Raw genomic sequence first — 22,280 nt, 5'->3', positions numbered from 1 at the left:
TTCTGCTTTGGGGCTCGATGGCCGCTGAGTAAGACATAACCATGGTAACTAACAGGCAATTACCTCCAACTCCGGTTGCTAATCTGGGTTACAATCGCCCTGTTGGAAGCTCTTTGAACGTCCTCGGGGGAGCCTGGAAAGGTGCTGTGTGAGGCACAAGTCCCACTGAGTGGGGACTGTCCCCCGTGGCCCTGGGACCTTGCAGGTGCTTTGGGAGAAACATCTACATCTGCCTGCCGTCAGGAACCTTGGGCTCAGGCCCCAGCCTCACTGCCCCACCTGTGGGATCTTGGGCAAGTCATTTCCCACTGGTTCCCGAAAGTCCCCACGTGAGAGGGAGCTGATGATAATTTATGGCTGCCCCGGATTCTCATGCGTATAATGAGAGTTAAAGCTTGTGAATCCTATTTTGTGAGTAAAATGCCAACATCAGGAGTTACTGCCTTTACTTTTCAGTCCCACGGAGGCGTGTCTTTGGGGAGGTGGCCAGGGAAATCGGATGATGCGTATTTTGATTTTCTCAAGCTTTTAGTTAAGGCAATTTTCAAATACAAGTGAAAGTAGAAGGAATAGAATAATGGTTTTCCATGTACTCATTGCCAATGTCAACCATTAACCGCATTTGGCCAATTGTGTCTCATCCATTCCCTGTAAAAATATTATCTTTATGGAGGTATAATTTATATACAGATAATGCACCTAAACATACCTTTCCATGAATTAAAAAAAAATTTTTTTAATGTTTATTCATTTTTGAGAGACAGAGAGAAACAGAGCATGAGCGGGGAAGGGGGAGAGAGAGAGGGAGATACAGAATCCGAAGCAGGCTCCAGGCTCCGAGCCGTCAGCACGGAGCCCGATGCGGGGCTGGAACCCACAAACCGTGAGATCACGACCTGGGCCGAAGTCGGCGCTTAACCAACTGAGCCCCCCAGGCGCCCCCCTTTCCACGGATTTAGACACTCCCGTAACCATCACCACAATCACGATTTAACACTTCCTCACTTTCCAGAGTTCCCTGGTGCCCCTTCCCAGCCAACCGACCCATCCCCCATGGTCCTAGGGCTTGGGGCAGACCCTCCAGGGGACACGTAGGTCTTCTTAGGGACAGTGGGACTACAGGTAAAGTAGGGTCTCGTTCTCAATGGGGCCAGAAAGGTGGAGGCATTTTTATACACGTATGTAACACACCTACAAACATACGTAACATAAAAGGTACCGTTACAACCATTTTTCAGTGTTCAAACCAGTCGCATTAAGGGCACTGACATCATTGTGCAACCGCGACTAAGACCCACCCCCAGAACTTTCTCATCATCCCAAAGTGGGGCGATAGCTCCCCAGGGGCCCTCCCCCTTCTGGCTCTACGTGCCAGATTTTCCTTCCTTCGTCGGCCTGAAAATATTCCATATTTGCCTTCCTTTGTCGGCCTGAAAAAATTCCATATTTGTTTACCCAGTCGTCTGTTGACGAACACTTGGATTGCTTCCACCTTCTGTCCATCGTGAATAATGCTGCTATGAACAGGGGCGTCCAAACACCTGTTTGAGTCCTGGCTTTGAGTTCTCCCGGACTGCTGGATTGAATGGTAATTGCACGCGTCGCTTTTTGAGGACGTGCCACACCGTTTCCCATAGCAGCGACACCATTTTGCACTTTCACCAGCAAGGTCCAAGTTCTCCATCTCCTTGTCTACCCTCGTTACTTTCTGTGCCCCCACACCCGTGCAATAGCCATCCTGACCAGTGCGAAGCGGTGTCTCGTCGTGGGATCGATTTGCACCTCCCTAAGGACGAACGATACTGAGCATCTTTTCACGAGCCTGTTGGTCATTTGTACCCCTTCTTCAGAGAAATATCTATGCGAGTCTTTTGCCCTTTCTCTTCTTCTTCTTCTTTTTTTCTTTTTTCTTTTTTTTTAACTTTATTTTTTATTCTTTAAAATTTACGTCCAAATCAGTTAGCATATCGTGCAACAATGATTTCAGGAGTAGATTCCTTAGTGCCCCTGACCCATTTAGCCCATCCCCCCTCCCACAGCCCCTCCTGTAACCCTCAGTTTGTTCTCCATATTTATGAGTCTCTTCTGTTTTGTCCCCCTCCCTGTTTTTATATTCTTTTTGTTTCCCTTCCCTTATGTTCCTCTGTTTTGTCTCTTAAAGTCCTCATACAAGTGAGGTCATGTGATTTTTGTCTTTCTCTGACTGACTAATTTCGCTTAGCATAATACCCTCCAGTTCCATCCACGTAGTTGCAAATGGCAAGATTTCATTCTTTTTGATTGCCGAGTAATACTCCATGGTATATACAGACCACATCTTCTTTATCCATTCATCCATCGATGGACATTTGGGCCCTTTCCATACTTTGGCTATTGTCCATAGTGCTGCTATAAACATGGGGGTGCGTGTGTCCCTTTGAAACAGCACACCCGTATCCCGTGGATAAATGCCTAGTAGTGCAATTGCTGGGTCGTAGGGTAGTTCTATTTTTAGTTTTTTGAGGAACCTCCATACCGGTTTCCAGAGTGGCTGCACCAGCCTGCATTGCCACCAACAATGCAAAAGAGATCCTCTCTCTCTGCATCCTCACCAACATGTGTTGTTGCCTGAGTTGTTCATGTTAGCCATTCTGACAGGTGTAAGGTGGTATCTCATTATGGTTTTGATTTGTATTTCCCTGATGATGAATGATGTGGAGCATTTTTTTCATGTGTCAGTTGGCCATCTGGATGTCTTCCTTGGAGAAGTGTCTATTCATGTCTTTTGCCCATTTCTTCACTGGATTATTTGTTTTTTGGGTGTTGAGTTTGATGAGTTCTTTACAGATTTTGGATACTAACCCTTTATCTGATATGTCATTTGCAAGTATCTTCTCCCATTCTGTCGGTTGCCTTTTAGTTTTGTTGATCGTTTCCTTCCTTGTGCAGAAGCTTTTTATTTTGATGAGGTCCCAAGTAGTTCATTTTCGCTTTTGTTTCCCTTGCCTCCCGAGACGTGTTGAGTAAGAAGTTGCTGTGGGTTTCTTCTTCTTCTTCTTTTAAAATGTTTTCTTATCTTTGCAAATAATTTTTGCCAATTCTTTCTTTAGCTTCATTATATTTATTATTCCGCTCTTTTGCATTTTTGGTCCTCCTCTTCCAATAATTCTGCTTCAGGCAGTAAATAAGACTTATTTGGCTATCTATTTTGGAACGGTTGTCTTCCTTGGCACTCTGGTTACTTTGGCCTGTGCGTTCCGGACACCTGTCAAAGGTCAGGTTGGCCTCAACCCCAGAGTGTAACCGGAGGGGAGGAATGGACTAGAAGGGATCAGGCTATGCCACCCCCAATTTGCTACTTTGACATAAGAGGTATTTTGAGCTAGGGTGCCTGGGTGTTTCAGACGGTTAAGAGTCCAACTTTTGATTTTCGCTCAGGTCATGATCTTACTGGCTCGTGAGTTCAAGCCCCACGTCGGGCTCCACACTGACAGCACAGAGCCTGTCTACAGGCTCTAATGTTAATCTACATTAATGTGGCTTCTCTCTTCATTAACATGACTTCATTTTTCCAGGAGCCTCCAGCCCAGGTAATTGCCTGATTATTGTTGTAGAAATTTCCAGAAAGACTCATCAGTTTTTCAGTGGAAAGCTCCAAGAGACAGTTTGTGCCCTAAGATTCTTTGAGTTCTTTGCTCAGAATCCTGACTTTCTGTTTCTACCAACCCCTACTGTCGAGTCATGGCCCCATCCCATCCTGATGAAGCTGTCCCCCGTTGGAAAGACTGCCTTAAATCAAACTTCCAATTCTCAGTAAATTTTGACAGTGGCTTCTCCCCTCTGAGACATTGACAAACATCCGGGAAGCACCGTTCCCTTTTATTGTGGGAAGCAATAAACTCCACTTAGCCTCCTCAGCAGGTCGTGTGGATGATGTTTGAGAGACGGCTTTTGACACCCGGCCCCGGGTAAGCCAGTCTTTGGTTTTCCAGATCTTTTTCATCTCATTGTTCTTGTTCATTCCCCGGATCTGTTTCTCTCGCTCTGGAATTTCTCCAGGTTGATTTTAGGGGAGGAAGCATCAGGCAACGACAATTTGCCACTCACTGTGCCTTTCCTTCCAATGGCATCAAAGGGAACTCACATCGTTACCTTGTAGACTGTTCAGGACAGCACGCCAATTTCAGAGCTGCCCACTGCCAGGTTCTTGATTTGTTTAACCAAAACTCCCAGTTACATTGTATATTTTCCCATGATTGACCCTGAAGTCCAACTAATTTTGATTGGCATTTCAGTTTCAATCAGGGGGGACATTTGTTAATCGTGTGATTATAACACAATGGTGATCTAATAATGGAGTAACAACGCCAGCTTCATTATTCCTGCTCTTTGTGACTATTTTAAAAATATAAAGTCTGTAGGCAGTGAATAATTATATACCCGTAGATGTTTCAGTGGTTTAAAAATGTCTTATTTTCTAATGCTAGGTATCTGGTTAGTGTAATGGGCATTTTTGTTCATATGCAATAAAAAAGTCAAGTATTTACAAAAATTAAATATGGTATTGAAGTCAGGGCTGTTTCAGCTTATAATTATTGACAACGATAGCATGAGCAACTCCCCCACTGCTAAAGCTCCTGTCTTGACTTGGTTGCCCCTGGCGCTAGGGAAAAGACAACTGGGTGGAAAGATCCCCGGATTTGAAGCCACACAGACACAAGTCCCGGTTGGGTCACTTACTGGGTATGATATTGATCAAGGCTGTGATCTTGCCGATCCCTGATTTCCTCAGTGTAAATGACAATATTTGTATCTAATAGGATTGTCAGGAGGGTGCTTGCTAATATTGTTTGCTTGATTGAAATGGGGTTGCCATTTTAAATTATCCAGGATAGCGTGCCAAGCTCCCCACCACCATGGGCTTGGATATCTTTCCTTATTGAGCTTATCTCCTAATGTACAAGGCTGAACAGGTCTTTCAAAACAGAAGGAGGGGCATTTGTTGGCAGAAAAACTACCACGATGCGGCAAGATTGGTGGAACCCGAGCACGGATAAACTCAAGTCCCTAAAAAGGGAGAACACGTCCTTAGCCCAGAAGGAAGGGCACAGTCTGACTGCAGGCTGGGTGTTGACTTGGGAGAGATCGCGTGTATCTAGCGGAAGGAAAAGCTGGGCAGAAAAGCCTAGAACTTCAGGCAGTGGGGGCAGGCCTTGCCTGAAGAAGGGAGCTCTGGCCTGGGGGTTCCAGCCCACAGTCCTGTCCTGTGCACGAGAGTCCTGTTCTATGTTGTTATAATGTACAGAATGTGGTGATTTAATCATATCCCCCACTTACAAAATTTGTAAGAAATAAATATGCGTTTACTGAGGATGCACATTTCTTGATGGGCGGCACATTAAAAAAAATAAAGGGTGATCAAGGCTCTTGACTGCCTGATCCCTGGGGTCATTCTATTTTGAGCTGCAAATTAATTCTCTGAAATCCTTTCTCACCCTCCCAGTTGGCCTCTCAAGGGCTTGGGTGTTAGCAGTTGGGTGACCAACAAGTTGGAGCTTCTGAGTCTTCAAAGCTGAGAACTAGTCTTTCTGTCCCTGGTAAGCCTTGACCTCCCTGAGCCTTAGCTTCCGAATCAGTCAAGGGGTAGAACAGTAGCTATCTTGTCTGTGTCTGGGGTTGTTGTAAAGAATGTCACAGGAGCGCCTGGGTGGCCCCGCTGGTTAAGCACCCGACTTTGACTCAGGTCATGATCTTACAGTTCATGAGTTTGAGCCCCACGTCGGGCTCTGTGCTGACAGCTCGGAGCCTGGAGCTGCTTCGGATTCTGTGTCTCCCTCTCTCTCTGCCCCTCCCCTGCTTGCACTCTCTCTGTCTCTCTCTCTCAAAAATAAATAAACATTAAAAATTTTTTTTAAAAAATCTCAGACGGGGGGGCACCGGGGTGGCACTTCAGCTCAGGTCATGATCTTGTGGTTCACGGGTTCAAGTCCCGCGTCAGGCTCTGTGCTGACCGCTCGGAACCTGGAGCCTGCTTCGGATTCTGTGTCTCCCTCCCTCTCTGCCCCTCCCCTGCTTATGCACTGTTTCTCTCTTTCTCTCAGAATAAATAAACATTAAAAAAATTTTTTTTAGGAAAGAAGAAATGACAGACCATATCACATCATATTGCATCTGCAGATCACCAAGGACAAGAATATTAAAAATAGTAAGAGAAGAGTCAGATTACTTTCAAAGGAATGACAGTTTATACTAAGAGACTTCTTTTCTTTCTCCTCCTCCTCCTTCCTTTTGTAGATGGTAGCAATATTCGTTACATTTACAACTCGCCAGCTATGCTCTGTTGAGACGATCCCTCCAATCTTGTTGGCCACACTCAGAGCTGTTGCATTGGCCACGATTCAAGTGCCACCTTCTCTCCACTGGGCCAAGTGATATAGCCTTGGCCCCGTCAACATCAGAGAGCTTCTTCACAGCTAATCGGATCTGCCGTTTGTTGGCCTTGACATCCATGTTGAACCATCAGTGCCCAGCTGGTCCTCACCTTCACGGCTGATGATGCGTTCAGGGGAAATGTGATGATGGCATATGGGCCCAGCTGATGATTTGAGCGCGTTCTTCTGAAGATGCTTGGATTGCTTTCAGAGCTGCTGTGCCTTGGGCCGCGGGAACGTGGGTGGCATGAGATAAGTTCTTCTGTTTCTTCATCTTTGCTTGTTTGTGGCTGTGGACACCTTTTCTGTATGGCCTAGCTGGCCTCCAAAGCCTTTGCTTTCACCTGAGTTTTGGAAGGTGTGGGGCGTTACAAGCACTACTTGTAAGAAGGTCATACAGCGAACTTCTTCGTAGCCATGGAAGTAGAAGGTAGTGTGGGTTCAGTGTCCTAGAAAATAGAACTGACAGTCTAGAGTTTTATATGCAGAAAAATTGTTTTATAAGAATGAGTGTAAAATAAAGACATTTCTTTTCTTTTTAATTTTTTTTAAGGTTTACTTATTTTTTGAGAGAGAGATTGACAGAGTGTGAGCAGGGGAGGGGCAGAGAGAGAGAGGGAGACACAGAATCCAAAGCAGGCTCCAGGCTCTGAGCTGTCAGCACAGAGTCCGACACGGGGCTCGAACTCACCAACTGCGAGATTGTGACCTGAGCTGAAGTCGGGCGCTCCACCGACTGAGCCACCCAGGCGCCCCCATTTCTTTTTTTTGAAGCATTTTTGTTTGTTTGTTTTAAAAATGTTTATTTATTTATTTTGAGAGAGAGATGTGCATGAGTGGGGGAGGGGCAGAGCCAGAGAGAGAGAGGGAGAGAGAGAGAGAGAATCCCAAGAAGGCTCTGTCCTGTCAGCCCAGAGCCCAACGCAGGTCTTGATCTCACAACCGCGAGATCATGACCTGAGCCAAAATCAAGTCAGATGCTCAGCTGACTGAGCTGTCCAGGTGTCCTGATAAAGACATTTTAAGACCCGCCACAGAATTCATCAACAAATACAACCTCACTAAAGGAAGTTCTAAAGACAGGAGGACCTTCCTCACGGAAGGGCAAAGAAGCTGGTTAAAACACACAGATTACACCTGACAACCCTCAATTATGCCAAAACAAGATGAATAGTAACAAGTGCTGATTTGTGAGATTAAACAGATGAGAGAGAACAAATATACCTGAAATGTTAGCGCTGTAAAGTTGAAAAGTTGTAAAGTTCTTCTTTGTTTGGAAGAGGAAAATGATTTAGGTTTTAGTTACGTATGCATGTTAAAAGCGGTACGTTACCTACAGAAAAAGAGAGAGTGTATATTTCCGAACTGGTAACGGGATAAGAATAAAATGCCACCTTAATGAATCCGTATAAAAGCAAGGAAGAAGGAAAATAAAAGATGCATTAAAAAGCGGGACACATATAAAGAACAAAATATGGTAAAGAAAGAAACCAAAATGCATCAGTAACCATCATACATGTAAGTGGACTAAAATTTCATTTAAAAGAGACAATCTATACCGGCTAGGAAAACAAACATAGCTTTCTGCTATTTACAGGACACATCTGAAATGTAAGGGCTGGAGTTTATTTCAGAATAGGTAGATGAGTGGTTAGGGGGGAGGTAAATGGATAGCCGGGCAGATTGGCCATGCTTGGACATTAATCATTGCTGGGATTGGATAATGGTTATATGAGATGTATTATACTAGTCTATCTATTTTCGTGCATTTATGGACACCTCTGTGGTAAAAAGTAACCACACATACCAAACCAAACAGGCAAACCAGAAGCATACAGAATAGAAGTAAAAGTATGGAAAAAGTATTAGGCAAATGCTAATCGGAAGTAGGTGTAGCTGTAAACTGATTGCAGATAAAATAGAGTTTCGGGTTAAAGCATTACTAGAGATTAAAAAGGATTACTGCATAATAATAAAAAGATGCAATTCTTGAAACTTGCATTTACCTGCTGATGTAGCCTTGAAATATATAAAGCAAAAGTTGGTTGAAGAATTGTAGGAGGAAATTGATGAATCTACATCGAATTGGGAGATTTACGTATACTTTTCTCATTAACCGGTAGAGAGAACAGGTAAAAAATTCAGTGTGGATATAGAAAATTTGAGAAATACATTTAATAAGCCTTGATGTAGTATGTATATTGATATGTAGAACGTTGTAACCAATGAATGAATGACCCCCCTTCTTTTTAGTCTTAAAAAAAAAGCTTTGTACTGTGAGAAATTTCTAAAATGTACGGAAGTGGAGATTATAGCCTAATAAAGTCCCATGTGCCCACACATATATCAGTAGCTTAAATGATTCATCAGCTCACAGGCATTGCTGTTTCAGAGATGCCCACCAACACCTCCATCCTGGATTATTTCATTTAAATTTGTTTTTAATGTTTATTTATTTCTGAGACAGAGACAGACAGAGCATGAGTGGGGGAGGGGCAGAGAGAGCGGGAGACACAGAATCCGAAGCAGGCTCCAGGCTCCGAGCTGTCAGCCCAGAGCCCGACGCGGGGCTCGAACTCACAAACCGTGAGATCATGACCTGAGCTGAAGTCGGTGGCTCAACCGACTGAGCCACCCAGGCGCCGCCCCCCGCCCCGCCCCGGCCTTTTTTTTTTTTTTAATTTTTTTTTCATCCTGGATTATTTTTGAAGCAAATCCCAGACATTACACAATTTAATCCATAAGGATTTCAGTATGTGCCTTTAAAAGATAGAGACATTCTAAAAACAGAATCATGATACCACGCTCACACCTAAAAACAGATGTTAACAATAAAGCCTTAAATGTAGTCAGACTTCAAATTTCTGCAATTCCCATATACACAGTTGTCTGAATCATACACTGGCTGGTTGGCATGTCTCTTGTATCTCTTGCGATCTATAAAATCTCTCCATGCTTTTTTAATTTTTATTTTCCTTGCAACTTATTTGTTGAAGCGACTGGATTGTTGGTTGTGGATTTTGTTTATTGCGTGTCCATGGGGTTGTTTAATGTATCCTATTCTCTGTTCTTCCTGTAAATTATTAATTCAATCTAAAGACTTAGTTTTAGATTCTTTTTTTTTTTTTTTTTTTTTTTTTAGGCAAGGCTGCTTCATAGGGTATTTGTGTGCCCTTTAATCAGGAACCATGTAATAACTTATTCTTTACCTTTGGGGGAAGGTCAGCAACTATTACGATCATTGACAATAACCATGAATATATCAGGCATTGGGAAATGGTGACAATCTATTTCTGTCATTCCTTCATTTAAGCTAGAACACTGATGTAAAAATAATCAGATCCTTATCAGCTGTGGGTTACCCAGAGATACAGTTTGTAGAGGAAAGGCAGGAGAGAGTCAAGTGCACTTTACTAGTCAAACAGCCAATTAAATACTATAAATGTCACTTCTCATGTAACAAGCAGTGTTAAGTGCAAAGAAATACATTTAAAAGGGCGGAATACCGAGGCTGAGAAAATGATACGATTTGTACTGAGAGGCATTAAAAAAATCAATGGCAAAATATGTCAGGTCCACTGATACAAGATATTCAAAATCATATAGGTGTTAATCCTTTCTACACCAACCTACACATCAGTTCTATGTGACTCTAAGCACCAATTTTTAAAAAATATATATTTTTTAATGCTTTTGTTTATTTTTGAGACAGAGAGAGACAGAGCATGAGCAGGGAGGGGCAGAGAGAGAGGGGGACACAGAATCCGAAGCAGGCTCCAGGCTCCGAGCTGTCAGCACAGAGCCCGACGCGGGGCTCGAACTCACAGACTGTGAGATCATGACCTGAGCTGAGGTCGGACGTTTAACCGACTGAGTCACGCAGGCACCCCACCAATTTTTTTGTATGCAGTAAGTGACAAGTTGATTCCGAAATGTATAGAGAAAAGCAATTAGCCAAGTATAACCAAGCAGCCTTGTTCTCCAGGAGAACAAGGTGGAGACTAGCCGTGAAAGATAGTAGGACTTAGTGAAAAGTCACAGTAATGGTGTGGCTCTGGGGCAGAGATGTAAAAATAAACCAATGGAGGGGCACCTGGGTGGCTCAGTCGGTTAAGCCTCTGACCCTTGGTTTTGGCTCAGGTCATGATCTCACGGTTCGTGGTTTCGAGCCTATGTTGGGCTCCATGCTGGCAGTGTGGAGCCTGTTTGGGATTCTCTCTCTCTCTCTCTCTCTCTCTCTCTCTCTCTCTCTCTCTCTCTCTCTCCCCTTCTCTCTCTGTCCCTCTCCCACTCACTTCCTCTCTCAAAATAAATAAATAAACTTAAAAATGTTTAAAAATAAACCAATGGAATAGAATGTAGGCCTAGAAATAGAACAGGCATGCATAGAAACTTAATTTCCGACCAAACAAAGCCACGTAGGCTAGTGGGGGAAATGGACTTATCATTAAAAGTGTGGAAATACAAATACCCACGTGGGAGAAAAAAGTTAAATGGGATCCTTCCTCGTGCCATTTACAAAAACCAATCCCGGGCAGATTAAAGACTTAGCTATACAAGTCAAAATTATAAAACTTCAAGAAGATAAGAGAGTATTTGTCTTTATGACCCGAAGTTAAGATAGAAGTTCTTGAACAAGGATACAAAGGAATACAGATCATAAAGGTAAAGGTGGGGGAAATCCGATACATTGGCACAAGAATTCTTGCTCCCTAAAGAGATACGAAGAGAATTCACGAGTCTGTTCGTTGCTGGCGAGAGTGTGGACGGACACATTCTCGACGTACGCGAGTACTTGAAGAAACAGTTCGGTGCTACCTGGCAGAGCTGAAGATGTCTGAGCCTGGGGACCCGTCTTCCCTGCGCTCCTAAGAATCTGTTCTAGAGAAAACCTTATCAAGGATGCTCAGAGAAGCGCTGTTCCCACTGGCATCAAATTGGAGACAACCTAAGCGTTCATTGAGAACGGAGAAGGGGTGACTAAATTCTCGGTGTATTTGCACGGCGGATGCCTGTACGGCCACAAAAACAAATGCGCCACGAACACGTGCGTTGAAAAAGAAGAGAAGCAGGAATATGGGCTGAAGAAAAAGGAATGATGAAAGTAGTGAGGAAAGCATGAGTCGATATCATTCCACTTATGGAAAGTTCAAACATATGCAAAACTGAACACCTTTTCAGGGAGACAAACACGCTAAGGCCATGAAGCACGACAAGGCAATGCGGACGTACAATTCCCCGATGGACCGGACGCGGTGGGGGGATGAGCAGAAGGGCGCACTGGGCTGGGAGGATGCCAGCCTTGTTCTGGTCTTCACCTGGGTTGTGGGGATGTGGGCACCTGTAGCAATGGCAGTCTTTGCACCCTACACGCTGGTTATAAAGATCCTTCTCTACCTGTTCATATCTTCTAGCGTCTTCTACATCTACTCAATAGGAACAATGGTTCAAACCCTTTGGGTTTACAAGGGAGCATGACTGTTGCACCTCCTTGGAAGCCCCGCCGGCCCCCCGAGAGCTGCTCCGTGAGTTCGTGACTGCTAACCAGGTGTACTATGTGCAACCCTGACTCCTGCCCACAGTGCTTGGCTGGCTCTGGCCAGCTGGAGTGAGGATGGGATGCTACTCAGAACCACAAGAAGGAGGGAGGCAGAAGGTGGGCGCCCCGCACCTTCCATGGTGACCTCAGAAGGAGGGAGTCGTCCATGTCCTTCAAGAGCCCGCCTGGACCATTTTGTCTAGGAGTAGTTTAGGCGGACCAGTGCCAGGCTCCGCTGGGCGCTGGGAAGATGCCTCGTCTGACAGATACATCACCAGATACAAGCTTGGTGAGGAGGAGACAGCAATGGAATACAGAAATTTGATGCGCCATCATTCTGTCTTACCTATGGTTGTCAAGGTTACCAGAGCCGGGCGTTTCTTAGTAACCGCTCCTCCCAAAATAGCCTCCATCGGTGCCGCCCAGCGAACCGCATCCTGGATCCCAGTCATGTTTTGCACAGTTCTGAAGAGAAGACAAGAAGGCTCCTTTACATGGAATAAGGTTATATATATATAAGGTCACAGAGAGCATGCCCATCTGTCCCCATCTGATCTTTACCGTGTCTGAGCGAAGGGTTATAATCCCCAGTTTTCAGATGCGAAACAGGCTCGGGTGACTCACGTGTATCAGAACTTCATGGAAGATCCAGATTTGGGGAGGCCATTGACACTGTCCCTCATGGCTGACGTTTGGTTGCACCACAGGAGAGGGTGTGTTGGGCCGACAGTCCACTACGAAGGTTGAGTACGCCGTCTGACGTTCTGCCTTAACGACTGATACCGCGGCTGTCCCCTGCTTCCTTCCTCACCATCGAAACCCCACCGTCGTTCAATGTGAGGGGCTCTGTGTCCTCGGGCCCCCTGCCCCAGGGAGTGATGGTTGGTTAATTGCGGTGATAATTCTGTTCCCGAGTTGTGATTGTTTGAATGTGACATGTGGCCCCATCTTGGCCAAGTCTGCAAAGGGGAAAGGTGTTTCTGGGGAAAGATGTTCCTAAGAAAAGAAATTCCCAGGAGGACATGCCCTCCTCTGGGACTAGAGGCCCTTTGCTTGCGATAGAGCCTGTGTGTGGCCACGAGGGAGGACATTGCAGACGGTGGCGGAGTGAGAGAGCGGAAAGCCCTTGGGTCCAGCTCTGAGAGGCCACCTCGCCCTCAAAGCCGGTCTCCCTCGATCTGGTCACATCTTGCTGGGTCCCCTTTGACTGTATCTATGGCCTTCTGCTCCAAGGCAGAGCTCTCTTCGGCTGTTTGTTCCAGTTCTACTGGGCTGTGAGCTCCCTGGTGCTGGGCATTTGTCCCATAGCCTCCACCTCAGTCTAATCTTAACCTGGTAGGAGCGTGGGGGGGGAGGGAGGGGGATGCCCCTGAGAGTAGGGCTCGTTCTCTTGACTCAGTGACCCCTGGTAGGAGGTGTCTGTGCCTCCTTTTGTGGGGGGACTCCCTGGTGACTCTGCAGAAGGTCCTCGGCTTGGGTCCTCCTTACAGTTGATGCGCATTGTCCTTACGCAGCATCTTAGAAGGTAGGTTTATTTTGGTAACTCTTTCCATTGGAAATCCTTTGCAGTATAGACAACGATCACTGTGACAGTTTGGGGGAACTTTAGTTAATATGCTGAGAACTATCGCTCTTCAAAAGGACTGTCACTTCATTCACCCATTCTACCTTTATGGAGTCCCCGATTGTTGAATGTCTGGGGTGTGCTAAGCATTGGGCCCAAAAGGAAAGTTGCGCGAAAATGGTTAAGCTGTGGCTCCCGCCCACCGCCACCCCACCCCGGAGTGCCCAGCCCCACTCCAGAGTGAGTACATCCCACAGAGAGCTGCCGGGTAGCTGACGGCCATGGGTGCTGGAGACGGGCCTAGCGCTGTGCTCCAGCAGCACGTGGAGGGCGGGGAGCCGCTGACGGGTGGCTCGAGTTGGAAGGAAATGAAACTGGAAAAGGTGGAGAGCAGATGGGCTCGTGGGGTTTTTGCCGGAAGTAGTGGGAAGGGTAGAGCGAGCGTGTCCTCCGATTCCAGGTGGAAGCTTCGGGGCCCTGTTTGGAAGGCATTGAGGGATGTAGTGGGGAGAGAACCGTTACTGTGGAGATGGGCAGAATGGGGGATTGAGGGAGGCGGGCAGGAGGCAGCGGGCATCCCAGGGAGAGCGGCCAGGCAGGCAAGCAGGCGCTGCTTGGAGGGAAGGAAGGACCCATCCGTGGCCCAGGGGAGGAAGGGGTGAAGGCACCGGGCTAGGAAATATGGATCCGAGACCTGGTTTGGCCTCTTGGTTGATGTCACCTTGGTCAAGTAGCGTCTCCTCTCCGGGTGTCCGTTTTCTCAGCGCAGACAATGGAGATATGGGCGTCCCCACCACCCTTGGCTCTCTGCAGCTCTTGGGCACTACTCAGAGTGAGGCACTTATGCGGGAGGTTAAGCAGGTCACGGTTGGGGACCGGATGTGGGAGCCGGAGGCAGAAGGTCTTCATTATTCAGGAGGGTGACGGCCCTTTCCTTCACGGTGGGAAGACAGCGGGGAAAAGGATGGGGTGACAGGACGGCCCCATCTGTGTAAGGGAGGGGGGGCGGTTAGGGAGGAGCAGGCCTTAGACGCCACAAGTGTCCGGAACTCAGGAACGCACGTGTCTGTCGTGGCTTGTTTTCCTAGCTCTTCTTAATTTTTTTGCTCGATTCACGAGCATGCATCAGAGTTAATGAAGCAATTCTATGATTAAGCCACAAAGAAATCTAGGAGGCAATGCACTTGGATTTCAGTGGAATTATTAGATACGGGGGGGGGGGGGGAACACTTGCAAGAGAATTACGTATAAATCTCCGTATTACCCCTTTGTACCCCAGCCGTGAAAAGAATCAGATCACTCAAAGAGCTCAGAAACGAACTATTTCACGAGTTTTGGTAAAAAGCAAAAGCCTTCCTATTTCCGGTGGAAGACTTTGCGAAGCCCTTCAAAATGTAGATCTGAAACTCCGTTTCTGGTTTAACATCTACTGCGAAGGCTGGAATCACTTTGCACTTTTGAAGAAGCGTGTGATGCTGTTGAAAGTCATCAGGATTTGCTCTGGCAGAACTAATACCTGCTAAGATGCCGGGGTGCCGTTCTCTTCTTTGCTGTGAATCATCAAACATGTTTTAAGTTATATTTGTGTTGATGGAGAGGTGGAGGCTTAGGGCATGGTGGGGTTGTGGCAGGGACTGGGTGGGGGAGTCTCAGCCAGGCAGAGTCTGGAGAGAGCCCGAGGAGCCTATACCATGTGACCTTGGGGTCCCTGTCCTATTTCCTGCAAGTAACCTTGACCTCGGCCTCGACACACATTTGTGCGGTTCAGCAATTGACAGGGCTCCTTCCCAGGCATCACTTGCATGGTTTCAGAGCCTTCTCAGAAACAGGTACAGATTGTCTCCTTCAAAGGGCACACGCGGCTCCTAGTCTCAGAACGTGGGCAAATTTGTATGCACTCTGCCGAGTTAGACACACATGTGTATTAATGGGGTGTCGGGAGTGAGACAGGGAGGCAAGTTGGAAGATGGAGAGAACACTGGCTGTGGATCCAGGAAGATCTGAGTTCAAAGCATGGCTCGGTCACTTACTGGTTACTCGACCTGGGTGCTAATTCGCTTCCGAATCTTATTTTCCTTTTCTCTACAACTGAGCCGGTTACAGTAGCTTCCTCTGAAGGGTATAGTGAGGCACAAATGAGACGAGGATTGTGGAAGCACTTTGTAAGGGATGAAGCATCCCCAAAATGCTCAAACTTGGAATTTACCAGCAAACCTGGCATGTTTCAAGAAGGGGGTGATCAAAGCATTGGAGGACCCTGAAGCCATGTCACAAGTGTGAGGTGACAGAGCCTGACATCACCATGCCTTCTATTTCCAGGGGCTGCTTTGCTGGGCACCGTTTAGTGGAGAGGTGACAGAGTGCAGCGGCCCTCCAGGGAGCTTGCACGAGCCATGCCTCAGACTCGGCCCTCACCAGGGCCTGGCCCATGGCCTCCGTCCGTGACAGCTAGACCCAGGGAAACAGGTGTTGGAGTCTAGGAGCCTAGGTCCACAAGAGACAGGGAAAATGTCTTCTCCCTTTCCCTCCTCCTCTGCCCCTCTTCCTCCCTCCTTTTTGGGTTGTTTCTCTCTGGCTGGCAAGGTATTCAAAAAGCTCTAATTCCTTAGTTGTCATGTTGCATTTAATCGTTTGCCCATAAAGTGATTCACTTAATAAACTTTATTCAAACGTACTTCTTTGCACTGTGTTTGAATGAGAATATTCAGCAAAGGGTGGCTGTGGCATTGACCCCGGGACCTTGGTCTTCATATCAGAAGACGGAGGCTGGGATGCAAGAACTGCTGTTACTCAGCAAGTCGGGGGCCCCCGTGATCCCCAGTTTCCTTTGCAGGAAATTGGGGAGATGACAAGTCCTTCGGAGATCCGGCTCAGACCACATGATGTAGATGCTCTGTGGTAAGTGGGGAGATGTGAGGGATTCTTGGCTGAACAGGTACCCTCCGGGGGATGAGGCAATTATACTCCAGGGAGGCGTCATGAGGTCCCGTTCATAAGAAGGGATCTTCAGACTGGGAAGAATTGCTCAAGGGGATTCTGGAAACTTCTGTGAAGTCTTCGTGCCCCGGGGAATTCTTTATGAGGTAGTTAAGCTGGCAGGCCCTGGCCCTCAGGCAATTCTCAGTTCCCCTATAAATTCTATGATGGCCTGGGGTGATGGTCAACCAATTCCCACCCCTCCCCCGCCAATACTGAAGGATGGGGAAAGGAGTCCTTCAGAGCGTGTCTCCCTTATGTCACTGGTTTTGGTGTTTGAAAACTTGTTTCAGTCTGCGGAGGGGGGGATGGTGAGTAACAAAATACCATAGACACAGTAGCTTCAACAGTGGAGATGCATTTGGAGGTAGGGAGTCTGAGACCAGGAGGCCACCACAGCCGGTTGTTGGTTGAGGGCCCCTGGGTTGCATCTGGCCGCCATCTTGCTGTTTTGTCACACGGTCTGGCCTCTCTGTACTCTTCCTACAAGGCCACCTACAAGGTCAGAGCTCTACCCTCATGACCTCACTTAACCTTCACCACCTCCTTGGAGGCCCAGACTCCGATACCGTCATGCAGGGGAGGGCCTTGACGCATGAGTTTCAGGGGACACAACTCGGGCCGGCAAAACTCAAGTGTCGAGCGGGCAGAAGTAGAAGCTGCCGGGGCCTTGCCATGGGACTTACGTGAGCCCAAGCCCTGCCCTGTGCCCGTAGCTGAGGGACTTGGGCAAGTACTCACCCCTGTCAGCCTATTTCTCTCCTGGGAGATGGGGTAAGGGGGTCACAGCGCGCAAGGTTCGTGCAAGGATTAGTCAAGGGTGCTGAAATGTGAAGTGGGGTTCGTGAGCAAACGGCTAAGAATTCTTGAGACGCCTTTGGCTCAAAGAGGCGATTTTATTAAAGCACAGGGACAGGACCCGTGGGCAGAATGAGCTGCACTGGGGTTGTGAGGGGCAACTGATTATATACTTGTAGGTTGGTGAGGGGTGGGGCTAGAGATAAAGTTTTTTATTTTATTTTTTCTAATTTTTTTTTTTTTTTTTTGAGAGACAGAGTGCAAGCAGGATGGGGGGTGGTTGCTGAGAGAGAGGGAGACACAGAATGCAAAGCAGGCTCCAGGCTCCAAGCTGTCAGCACAGAGCCCGACACGGGGCTCGAACCCACGAACCGCGAGATCATGACCTGAGCTGAAGTCAGACACTTAACCGACTGAGCCACCCAGACGCCCCTAGGTAAAGTCAGTTTTTAAGGAATCTCTGTATGCTGAAAGCAGGGGCTCACAGGACCCTGGAGATTTAGCAATCGTCAAGATAAGGTTGCGCTTAGTTTTTAAGAAGCGTAAACACGAAGGCGTCAGGGCGGCCATAAACGTCTTGGGGAACGTTCCACGCTGCAGGTCTCTGACATCTCTCAATGGGCTGCAGGCTGTAAGGGAATTTAATTTAAACTACATTTTTCTTGCCTTTGTTTCCCTCATCAAAGGGGACGATTGGGAAGCACCGAGAACACCAGCTGGCGCCTTGCCGTCCTCGGTGACCGGCCACTCCTCCCCTTTCTGCCCTCTCGTGAGACACCAGCCTCTGCATTTTGCTCTTTGAATGATCAAGCGGTTGAGCTGTCTCTAGGGTCTGCTTCTGCCCCTCTGCTTTGGAAGTCTGTCGTCCTGAGAGGAGAGCACATCACCCAGGAGGGGCTCTGTCTGTTCCCAGTGAGGATAATCACACTGAACTCTCAAGGTTATTGAAATGAACCAAGATACCGTAGGGGGAGACACCTCATTCAGTTCCTGGCAGGTGGCAGAGGATAAACATTCCTGTACTGTGGCTCCAGGTGGGGCTGAGTTGGGACGATATCAGTCAACAGAGATTCACTGAGCACCTACTATGTGCCAGGCACTAGGGACAGCACAGTGGGAAAGACTGGCACGATCCCCCTCTCGGGGAATGTGGAGTCTCAGGGGAGAAGGCAAACATTAACCAGATTTCGAAAGCTCCCGTCTGTGGTCTTGGGTCCACGGTCACCCGATGGGCCTCCCACTCCTGCTGCTGCACAGAAGACGTCCTCGGGAGGGGCGCCCTCGGGTCCCGCGGAGTCATCCCTTCCCGGAGAGGTGCTCGGGCGAGAGAGCACTGCGGTTCCCGCCCTAAGTCCCTGGCACCTCATCAAATGCCAGCTCAGCTTCCAGCTATGCACTCCCTCCCGGCCATCTCCTGTTTTGGTGTCCTCTGGGCTGCCCCTCCGGGTGTCCATGAGTCACAGAGCCGCTCCAGAAACTCCTGGTCCCGCTCCGGGCTGAGAAGAGAATTCCGTTCACAACAAACAAATTCCGGGGAAGCGGGAGCCCCAGCGGTTGACAAGGCATACAAATGATTGCAGGTGCGGTGCCCTGGGTTTCATCCTCTCCTGCTCCCCTCTTGCCCTCCCAGCTGGGCCAGGGACCTGCTGGGTGACGCGGGCAGGCTCCTGCCCTCTTGCTGGTGTTGAGGGCCTCACGGTCTGCAAAACTCTTAGGTGGTTCGAGGCGGCCTGACTGGGTTTAAACATCACCCAAGGGGCGCCTGGGTGGCTCAGTCAGTTAAGCATCCGACTTTGGCTCAGGTCATGATCTCACGGTCCGTGAGTTCGAGCCCCGCGTCGGGCTCTGTACTGACAGCTCAGAGCCTGGAGCCTGCTTCGGATTCTGTGTCTCCCTCTCTCTCTGACCCTCCCTCGTTCATGGTCTGTCTCTCTCTGTCTCAAAAATAAATACATGTGTTTTTGTTTTTGTTTTTTAAAAGAAGGAATTCTTGAGATGCCTTTGGCACAAAAAAGGTGATTTGATTAAAGCACAGGGACAGGACCCGTGGGCAGGAAGAGCTACACTGGGTTTGTGAAGAGTGATTAGTTACATACTAGGGTGTTGGGAGAGGTAAAGGCGCAAGGGAGGCCTCCGGAAGGACTGTGATGTGCTAAAGAGGACTCCCAAGATACCGGAAGCCTTGCTATTAAGCTAAGGTTGTTTTCCCTCTAGGAGGGCATTATTGCGACAGTAGGGGGTTCCCGGAGAACGGTTCTACTCTGTATTTGCCTCAAGGATGTGTCAATGGGCTGCAGGTCATAAGGAAATGTAATTTCACCTGCCATTTCGTTCTTGCCTTTGTTCCCCACATCACCATGGAGGGGAGGGTGATGTTGGGGCTCCAGGAAACAGAGGCTATAGGTTTCTGTTGGTAAGATCGCCTTTTCCTTGATGGAGACTCCCGTCCTGCGGGACTGTGATCTCTGTCAGTTAACCATTTGTTTCCTTTCCTTTCCTTTGTCCTGGGGCAGCCGGGAGTGCTGGAGAATGTCACACGGATCCCACCCGGGGTGGGGGGTGTTGTTAACTCGTGCTTGGCCCTCAGCTTGCCTTATGCTCCCTCATCAAAGGCGTAGGGATGGCCAAGCAGCGAGAGGGAAGAAACTTGGATCCCTGAATGACCTCACTGAGCAGAGACACCTGCCAACATTGGCCTACTGCCCACATTCAGACTGTTATGTGAAAGAAAAACACATTTCTATTTTAAGGCACTGTATTTGGGGGCCTCTGACATAGCAGCTTAGCCTAATATATATGCTAGCTAACATAAGGCGTGGCTAGGTGCCTAATTATCTGCAATGTGGTTTTATGCCGGATTCTGTTTAGATCTATGTTATTTATTGCTACCCTTACTCTAACAGAGATTGCTAAGACTTCTCAAGACATTATAGTAGACATGTTTCCCCTTTTGCTGATAATTTTGAATTCCTTTTAATTTTAAAACCAAGTATATGTGAGGGGACACATGGAAGATATCACTCTTGACACGCCTGAGTACTTATTTGTATCAGGCAGTGGAAGTTATATCATCTGGTGGGTTCCCTTTTATGCTTTGCCTTCCAGGAAAGTTAGAGCCAGTTTAGTTAAACGCTCACTATAAACCTTTACTGCTATACGTTTCTTTTTATCGTACTTCTTCCCCTATGTATATTTCACGTCCGTTTGTTTTATTTTTTTTTTTATAAGATTTTTTAGATGGTTATTTATTTGAGAGAGAGCATGCGCAGAGGAGGGGCAGAGAGAGGAGACAGAGGATTCCGAGCGGGCTCCGCGGTGACAGCAGAAAGCCCCGTGCGGGGCTCGAACCCACAAACCGTGAGGACGTGACTTGGGCCGAAGCTGGACGTGTAACCGACTGAGCAGCCCAGGGGCCCCACGTTTGTTTGTTAGGAGGTTCACTGCTCCTACTGTCACGCCCCTGGGTGCCTTGTCCATGCCCTTCCTCTGTCATCTGTGTCCTTTCCCCTCTTTCCCTGAGCTCCTGCTTTCCCAATGACTCAATGAAGTGTTTCCTCTGTGCACCGGTGGCCTTCCATACAGAGCACTCCCCTCGGACTTCTGTTGGAACTTCTAGCACACTGAATTTGCTTTCGCAGTTTGACGTCCCTGCTGGAGTGTGAGCCCATTGTGACCCTCACCACCGGTCGTGTCTTTCACACGTAAGGGTGAATTTGTCCCAGACCAATTCGCTGTAAGTTAGTCTCTTGCAAAACCCCCTGGGGACGAGGTGAAGCCAAGAGCTTAAAGCAATCCGTTCTGGTAGAGTCGTCGGGTGGCCCGAAGCTGTAACGGTAGGACTTCGGTTCCAGCCCCTGATAATGACATCGGAGGGGCTGGTGCCCTTCCAAGCACGGAGGCTGAGATAGCAGGGCTGGCTTGGAACCAGAACCACACCAGGGCTCATGTTGGATCCTAGCTTCTATCAGGCTAGGGGAGGAGCCTGTGCCCCACTAATCATGCAGCTAAAAAGCCGTAGCCCGAGGACAGGGTCCGTTCCTCTCCCAGATTCCGATGTCCCCTGCTATTGCTCCATGAGTCCCCTCCGCGAACAGGCTCCAGCAGGCCACGGCTGTCTGGCCGTTCATCCTGCTTCCCTGACACCCTGGGCCCCCCTTCTTCCCTTAGTCATGGAACCTCGTGAGTGTTTTGGCACACGTGGCCGCCGGAGAGGGATTTTTTTTTTCCCCCCAGGTACTCTTGCAGCCCACATGACAATAGGACCAAGAGTTAGCCAATGGAGTGTAGACAGAAGTGATGTGTGCATTTCCAGATCACATTTTTGTTTAAGTTTTTTAATCTTTATTTATTTTTGAAAGAGAGACAGAGAGAGAGAGAGAGAAAGCAGGGGAGCGACAAAGAGAGAGGGAGACACACAATCCGAAGCAGGCTCCCGTCTCTGAGCTGTCAGCACAGAACCCGACGCGGGCCTCGAACTCACGGACCGTGAGATCATGACCTGAGCCGAAGTCGGACGCTCAACCGACTGAGCCACCCAGGCGCCCCTACATTTTTTTTTTTTTTAATTAGGAAATTGTGTGCCTCCACACCACCCAGCCCCATCTCTGTTTCCTGTGGGCTGGAATGTGGAGTGACAATATGAGGAAATTTTGACCGTGGCCCAAAGATAACAGCCTAGGGTAGGACAAAACGATGAGCTAGGAAGGCCTTGAGTGCTGGGAATGTTCTGTACCTCCATCTGGGGGGTAGTTTCACGGACGTGTACATATGTAAGAATTGATTGAGCTACCCTCTGAATATTTCCGAACCGTATTTTACAGAAGTTATGCCACAGCAAAAAAAAAAAAAAGAGAGAGAGAGAGGGGGGAGGGGGGGTGGGGAACCTGGTTCCCTGAATGACCTCACGGAGTAGAATTTACCTGTCGCTGGTCCCACGGCAGCGAGGCCACCCTGGTTGGAGACCAGGCCACAGGACTCTATTAGGACCGTTCAC

This window comes from Lynx canadensis, chromosome A3 (genome assembly GCF_007474595.2).
Source record: "Lynx canadensis isolate LIC74 chromosome A3, mLynCan4.pri.v2, whole genome shotgun sequence".
NCBI lineage: Eukaryota > Metazoa > Chordata > Mammalia > Carnivora > Felidae > Lynx > Lynx canadensis.
The sequence above is the reverse complement of the archived record's forward strand: the minus strand, read 5'-3'. Positions refer to the sequence as shown.